Source organism: Fukomys damarensis, unplaced genomic scaffold (assembly GCF_012274545.1).
Source record: "Fukomys damarensis isolate Sample0158 unplaced genomic scaffold, DMR_v1.0_HiC HiC_scaffold_21, whole genome shotgun sequence".
In the NCBI taxonomy this organism is placed as follows: Eukaryota; Metazoa; Chordata; class Mammalia; order Rodentia; family Bathyergidae; genus Fukomys; species Fukomys damarensis.
Genome location: NW_022900933.1, coordinates 37,905,817 through 37,913,215, shown reverse-complemented (window position 1 = coordinate 37,913,215; position 7,399 = coordinate 37,905,817). Strand labels below are relative to the sequence as shown.

At 54.6% G+C, this 7,399-nt stretch overlaps 1 protein-coding gene across 1 annotated transcript in view; it reads left to right on the top strand.

The window, feature by feature from the left end:
* Degs2 (delta 4-desaturase, sphingolipid 2) overlaps positions 1–7,399 on the top strand; it is a 52,234-nt gene that overhangs the window by 7,586 nt on the left and 37,249 nt on the right. The window lies entirely within an intron of this gene.

Genomic DNA, 7,399 nt, shown 5'->3' with positions numbered 1-7,399 from the left:
TTGAGACAGGATCTCTCTACAGCCTGGCCTTGTACTCACTGCCTTAAACTGGAAGTGATCTTCCTGCCTCAGCCTCCTAAGTGCTGGGGTTATAGGCATGTGCCACACACCCAATTTATAATTCCTTATTTGCTTCTTTGTCTACAACACTATTAAGAAAGGTGAGGGATTTAGCTTAGTGGTTGCATGGCCTGCCTCGAAAGTACAAGGTCCCAAGTTCAATCCCCAGTATCAAAAAAAAAGAAAAAACAGTAATAGGCAGCACATGCCTGTATTTCCAACGCTCAGAAGCTGAGGCACGAGGATGACAAGTTCAAGGCCAGTCTAGGCTGTGTGGAGGAAAAACAAAAGAGAAGACAGTGTAACGTTTGTGCACACAAGACGAGCTCGCCTTGTGTTCTGGTTTGAGTCTGGATGTCCCCCAAAGCCTTGTGTGGGCATAGGCTTGATCTGAGTGTGTGATGCTGGGACTGACTCATGATACAGTACTGGGCTCAAGGGCACTAGGATAAGGGTGTGAGTGCTGCCCGCCCTCCCTGAGTGAGCTGCATAAACTAAAAGGGGCAGAAAGATGCTGTTAAACTGCCTTGTGTGCGCCATGTTGTTCCTCTTCTGCGATGTCTGCCATCGCAGCCTGAGAGCCAGCCAATTATGAACTGAAACCTCTGTGAACTGTATGCCAAATAAACTCGTTCCCATTTTTTCTTCTTTTTTGCGGTACTGAGCTCAGGACCTTGTGTTTACAAAGCAGATGTGGTGCCACTAAGATAAATCCCTGGCCCTGGCCCTTTCTCTTTCCTTTTTATTTATTTAATTTTTTTTTGAAACAGGGTCTCACTATGTAGTTGAAACTGACCTGGAACTCACTATGTGTGTAGCCCAGGCTGGTCTCTAACTCACAGCAATCCTCCTGCCTCAGCCTCCCGAGTGCTGGGATTACAAGAGTTTCCCCTTTCCATTTAACTTGGGGTATCAGGTATTTTGTCTCAGCAACAAGAGAAAAGTAGCTAGCACACCTTCCTTCTCCTGGGAGCGCTGTCTCCTCAGCCTCCTCATATTTTGACTGTGCAACACCAGCTGCCTTCGTTTCCACCATCTTGCAGCCACCACATCTTGGTCCCTAAGGTTCCTAAGAACGGGTGCGCATCCAGTCTTCTCCCGGCTCTCACACCTTCCCTTTATCTCAGGCCAGGACCTGCAGTTTTCTGACCCCTCATTCGTCCATGCCCAGACCCAAGTCCCCAGCCATCCCCGGCACCTCCACTTCTCATGCCCAGCCCACTTCTGCCTCTGCTCAGGGAGTCTCAGATCTACTGGAGGAAACTGCTGGGTGTCTGGATGTTTCCCGCGGGTGCTCGTGGGTGTCTGGTGCACACAGATGTCTAGGGCTGCAGGTGTGGTTCTGCAGTAGAGGGCTTGCCTGCATGTGCCAGGCCTTTGCCTCCACCCCCAGCACAAAAGAAAGGAGAAGCATTGCCTTGCCTGTCCTAACTCCACCACCTTTTTGCTTGGCCCATTCTCCAGGCCCTTACGGAATCTGCTGTGTCCATCTCCCCACCCCTGGCTGGCAGCCTGCTTCTGGAGCACCCTACTTCAGGAAGATTGGAGGGATCAGAGTTCCTCTTCCGAGATGCCTCCTTTACGCCGCAGAAAGCTTCCATCCTGGGCCACGCCCCACCCGTGCTCATCCCCACCACCAGCCCCTGTCCCCGTCTTCCCTGCGGACCAGCCACCTACCCCCGTGCTCCTGGTGCTCTTCCTCCAGGTGCAGCCTCTCCCAGGCTTGGAGAACAAGGCCCGGGTCTGTGTCGCCCTCCAGCCCTTGCCTCAAGCTTCCTGAGACCATCTTCCATCCTGGTCCCTGTCAGCCACCAGACCCTCATCAGCCCCTCCTGTTGTGCCAAGCAGAAGACCTGGAGCCTTGTGTCCGGGTCCTCCCTCGCCCTTGGCACCAGTGCTTGCTCTGTCCCTGGGATTCCTTCCCCAGGCTGGCTATAGTTCAACTCTTTCATTTTCCTTGTCTTTGCCATCCTCACTTCCAGCTTTTCCTCCTTGCCCTGCTCCTGCTCTGTGCTCTCCTGTTATTCAATTGTGTCTGGCAGGGAGGCTGGGCCAGGCCGTGCTGAGGAGCTTGTCTAGCTGAGGCCCTCGGGAGCCCCGGAAAATCTGGGCAGAGTGACAAGGTCCCTTGTTCCAGATGGGAAAACCCAAGAAGCCAGGCACACACTTGTGATCCCAGCACTCAGGAAGCTTAGTTGGGACAACAGCCCTGAATTTGAGGCCAGGCAAGGGGATATAGTGAATTCAAAGCCAGGCTGGACTACCTAGTGAGACTCCATCTCAAGAAACAAAAACAGCCTCCCAGCAAAACAGCTGCTGGCAGAGGTGCAAGTGAAAGCAGCCCACGGGTCCTGCTCCGAGATAGCAACGTGGGATGGGAGAGGCTGGGAGAAATATTTAGGAGGAAAAGTCACCAGGACTCAGTGGCTGTTTGTGAAGAAGTAGGGGAAGGAGTTGAACATGGTTTCTGGGTTTTGGTCCTAGGTGCCAGGTGAGAGTGGAGGGGGCAGGCTGAGGTGAGCAGGCCCAGCGCGGGGCCCGTGGTACCCTGCACAGTGCCCCCCAGCCCTAGAGCCCTGGGATCATCCACCCGACAGATGGCAGGGCTGGGGAGGTTCAAAACCCTCTCCCACGCGCCCTGCCCCCCCCCGTTCCCCAAAGGCTCTTAACCACCAAGTCCCAGGGGACTTGACTGTGACCAGCTTGCCAGCGCCTCTCTGCCAGCTGGCTTGGCCTCCTCCTGCCCAGGACGACCCGGCCCCCTTACGCGGATTCCCCTGGGCTCCCGGAATGGCTCCCCTGCCCCACCTCCGCTCCCTCCTCGCCACCGCCCTTCCCGCCCGGCCTCCTCACCTTTGCTTTGCTGTCCAGCCGGCCACCTCCCTCCCTCACAGCTCGGATTGTGTCACAGGCCAGTTCCTGGCAGGGCGCAGTGGCTGTGGCTGGTGCTCCAGGGGTCGCAGCCTCGGGCCAGGAAGCTCCTCGAGTCTGTAGCTCTCCGTGGTTCTGAGCGCTTGGCCTGAAGCTGGTGCGGAGAAAGGGGCCATTTCCTTTGTGGGGCTGGGAGAGGCTGGGAAAGTGCTGGAACTTGCGTCCTCCTGCCTCAGCCTCCCAGAGGGCTGGCTTACAGGCTTGCACCAGCACTTCAGGTTTACCAGTAAAATCCTATTATAACAACTACTACAACCAAGATAAGCCCATAGAAAAGGCCATATCCTGTCCAAATCAATGCTTTATTGACCCCGCCACACCCCCCCCATGATGGGAGCCCACTGGGGCCTCCCTGCTAGGCAAGTGCTCTGCTGCTCAGCCACACCCTCGCACTAAACAGGCCTCAGAGGGAGGCATTAATGGAGTGGTTAGCCGTCTGTGCTATTGTTTCTTAGACTAATTTCCTTTCTTCAAAGCCTCAATTCTAAATGCGAAGCTGGCTGGGTGAGAGCAGAGCAGTTCCAGTTCTAGCTTGGCCTGTGCAGTCCTGAGTCCCACTGTGCACTCATCACTTGCCTCCCAGGGCCAGGTTGTGGCTGGGCCTGGGTTCCGTGCCCAGCCCCAGAGGGAAGCACCCTGGCTGCACATGAGCCCTTGCTTGCTTTCGCTCCGTTGTACCTCCTAAGTCACATTCCCTGTATTTGTTTTTTCAGGATCCAAATTTGGCAGCTTACATGTTTCCTAATAAATACAATAGGGTCTCCATCATAGTAGAGAAATTCATCTGGGAGCCTGCTGGGGCTGGTGTTGTGACTGTTGTGGGACATGGGACATGTTTTATTATCTGCCAGCTTCACAGTAGCAGCAGAGCTGGGCATAGTGGTGCACGCCTGTAATCCCAGCACTTAGGAGGCTGAGGCAAGAGGATTGCCTTGAGGCCAGCCTGACTGTCAAAAAGCAGAAACAAAACAAAAATGATAGTAATAGCGGCAGCAGCTAATATCCATGCAGCCTTTTCCATGATCCAACACCTTTCCGAAAATGCATTGGCTTGTGCAGTGGGCTGAGCCCTGTGGGCTGGACACTGTCAACTCCCTTGTGTGCTTTGGGGAAGTTCAGGTGTGTGAGCTCCACACTGTGACCCACAGGCGCTTGTCAACCAGGTGTTCTGTTGGCCTCTCTGTTACTGTATCAAACACCTGAGCTAGTCCAGTCTGCTTAAGAAGAGAAAGCGTTTCTCGTGGCTCACAGCCTTGGAAGGTCCAGCAATGTGGCTGGGGGAGCAAGCAGCCCAGTTGTGGGTGTCAACGGAGAGGAAGGGGCACCCCTTCAGGGATGCAGCCTTGACGAGGGTAGCCCAAGGACCCCCTCTGAGGAGACCTGGAGTGATGCCAAGGGCCATGGCAGTCACCCTGGGATGTGAGGAAAAGGAGAGAAGTTCTCCGCCAGGTGCTGGGGGGTGTGGGTGCACGTCTGCTCCTGGGCTTCCCGTGTGATCAGTGTCCTGGCAGTGGTACCTCCTGGGAACTAGCCCTGACTCACTGGGGTGGGCATCAGGAAGTAAGTAGTTCACTTGGGAGCATGGATGGAGGGGACAAAAGAGGGGGAGTTTCATTTCTAGATGTCCAAAGTGTTTCAGGAATTTTATGGTCTGTTCACATGTAACCCATGGATTCTTTTATTTTTTGAGACAGAGTCTCACTATGTACTCCAGGCTGGCCTCAAATTTATGGTGATTCCCCTGCCTCAGCCTTCTGAGTGCTAGAATTGCAGGCATGTGCTACCATGCCTCGTGTCCACGGAATATTTTGAAACTATAGATTTTATGGGGGGTTTTTGGTATAAGGGATTGAACTCAGGACCTTACGCTTGCAAGGCAGGTACAGTGCCACTGAGCTAAATTCCCGGCCTCTATAGGTATTTTTAATAACATGAAAAAGTATGATAAAGTAAGCAAAAATGTACAACACTTGTGTATATGGTATAATCAGCTTTTTTGTGAAAAGGTACACTATAGGGAAAATCAGAAGTAAATATGACAAAACAACACAACTTGCTTTGGGAAGTGGATTTAAGGGATCTGTTTGTGAGGGGTTTTTTTTGTTTTTTTTTTTGTACTGGGGATCGCATTGAGGAACCTTGTGCTTGCGACGCAGGTGGCGGCACCACTGGGCTAAATCCCCAGCTCGTTTTAGTTTGTGTAAGGTAATCATACATATGAATTTTTTACTTTGGGCAAATACACATAACGACATTTACCGTTTAGGTCACTCTCAACATGCTCTGGTGTTCAGTACATTCACGTTGTGCAACATCTACGCCATTGAACAACACCCCCCCACACACACACAGTAGCCCGGACAACACTGTTCTACTTCCGGTCGACCGTTCTATTTCCGCCCGCGAAGTTAGGTTGCTGTAGTGCTAGCCTAGGCGGAACTGCACAGCCCAGCGTTCGTCTTCTGTGGCTGGTTTATTTCACTCCGCATGGCGTCCTCTGGCTCCGTCGTGCTGTACCAGGTGTCGGGGTTCCTTCTGTAGGGCTGGTGACACTGCACTGTGCTTATTCTGTCACCCAGAGTGGACGGGGGCTGCTCCCACGCAGCAGTGGAGGAGGGCGCTGCTCTGAGCAGGAGGGCAGCATGTGTGTCTTACAGGGAGCATAAAAGGAGAACTGTGGAAGCCAAACAGCCTATTTTGAATTTGTGGGGATTTTCTAACCTGGCTCATTTTGTATTAAGTATCTGGGCCTCTTTGAGAAAGAACGATCCTCTCTGGAAGCTGGCCCCGCAATGATGGGAGTGCCCCAATGAAGCAGTTGAGGTCAGGAGTCCCCACCTCTGACTGTATCGCTGTCACGGTCGTCAGTCTGCTCTGGAGTTGGGCCCTCAGGTGGCTCTGCCCCATTGTCCTCCACTCCAGAGCCGCCCAGCAGCCCGATGCCACCGGGCAGGACAGGAGGCACCTGTGCCCGCTTGGCCAGCTTCTGCCAAGGGGTCCCCTGCCACAAGGACCTGCAGCTCAGCCGATGCCACCGCCGCCCCTGCCTCCCTGTCCGTGTCACCAGCAGCGGGATCCACAGTGCTTGCGTGTGTGCGGAAGCCTCCCACCTCCCTCCTGTGTGTGTCTGTGTGTTGTGAGTGAGGAGCGGGCATAAGGGCATAAAGAAGGGAACACGAACCCTGATTGCTGGGCTCGCAGCGAGCAGCCCGCGTGTGCAGGAGCAGCTCAGCGCCCCGAGCTAGAAAGGACGGTGACAGCGCAAGTGCAGGGAGGTGCACCTGTGGGCCCTGCCGCAGCTCCAGGCTGTGCTGAGACCCTGGGCACCCGGAAGCATGGCTGATCTGTACAGTAGCTGAGCGGTTTCTGTCCTGTGGTTTTTCCTTTGTTTGTTTTTGTTTTGCCAGTTCTGGGGATTGACTCTAGGGAGTCCTACCGCTGAGCTTTACAGTTTTTTTAAGAGCATCTGATGAAGCTGCCCAGCGGGGCTTGAATTTGCATCCTCCTGCCTCAACTTCCCAGAGCGCTGGGATTAGAGTTGCTGTCAGAGGAGAAAGAACACATTGCTCCTCTCCTTGTCTCTCGCTGGACTCTGCGGAACCTGTCCTTCTTTGAGATCTCCCTCCTCCCCTCACCCTCCTCCCCAGCTCTTCTTCTTCCATAACCCCACACCCCTTTGCACCCCGTCTCCCAGGCTCCTGCTTTCCTCTCCGGGTTGCCATTTTTTGCCCTGTTCCACAGGGCTCCTTTCTACCCTGTTCGAATCCCTCCTCCCTCCTTAGCTCAGAGTCGATGTGTAGATTTCACACTTGTTCTATTTATTGCTGTGGCTTTGTGTGTTATTAATAGAGCCAGGAGATGCGTTGTGCTTTGAAGCTTTTTTCCTCCCCCTAAAATACAGCCCGCCCCAAATTCCAGCCCAAGTGGGTTTTTAGTCTGTGGGCTTGGATTGTTTTCCTCCCCAAGGATCCAGTCTGTAGAAAAGCTCCACCTGTGGCCCAGGGCCGGGGACATTCAGCACCTCCGCAGCTCTGAACGGCCACTCCAGCCCCGGCTGTGTCCCCCGTCCCCCTGCATGTATCAGAAACTCGGGGTGGGGGTGTGCTGCTCTTCTGCTGCAGTGACCCGGCCATCAGGCCCCTCTGTCCCAGGCCCCGGGGCTGGGCCTCCGGGCCACTTCTTTCCCGCATTTCCCCTGGGCCTGAAACAAATGGAAGAGCAACTGCTCCCGAAGCCGGATGTCGTGCGCGCGCCTGTGATCCCAGCACTCCGGAGGCCGAGACCAGCCTGGGCTGCACAGGCGAGCTACGAGCGCTCCGCGAGACCCCGCCTCCCACGCTCCAACTGTCGCTCCGCTCCATCACCGCACGCGCACAGATGGGAGGAAGTGGGGTGGCGCTTGGCCCCG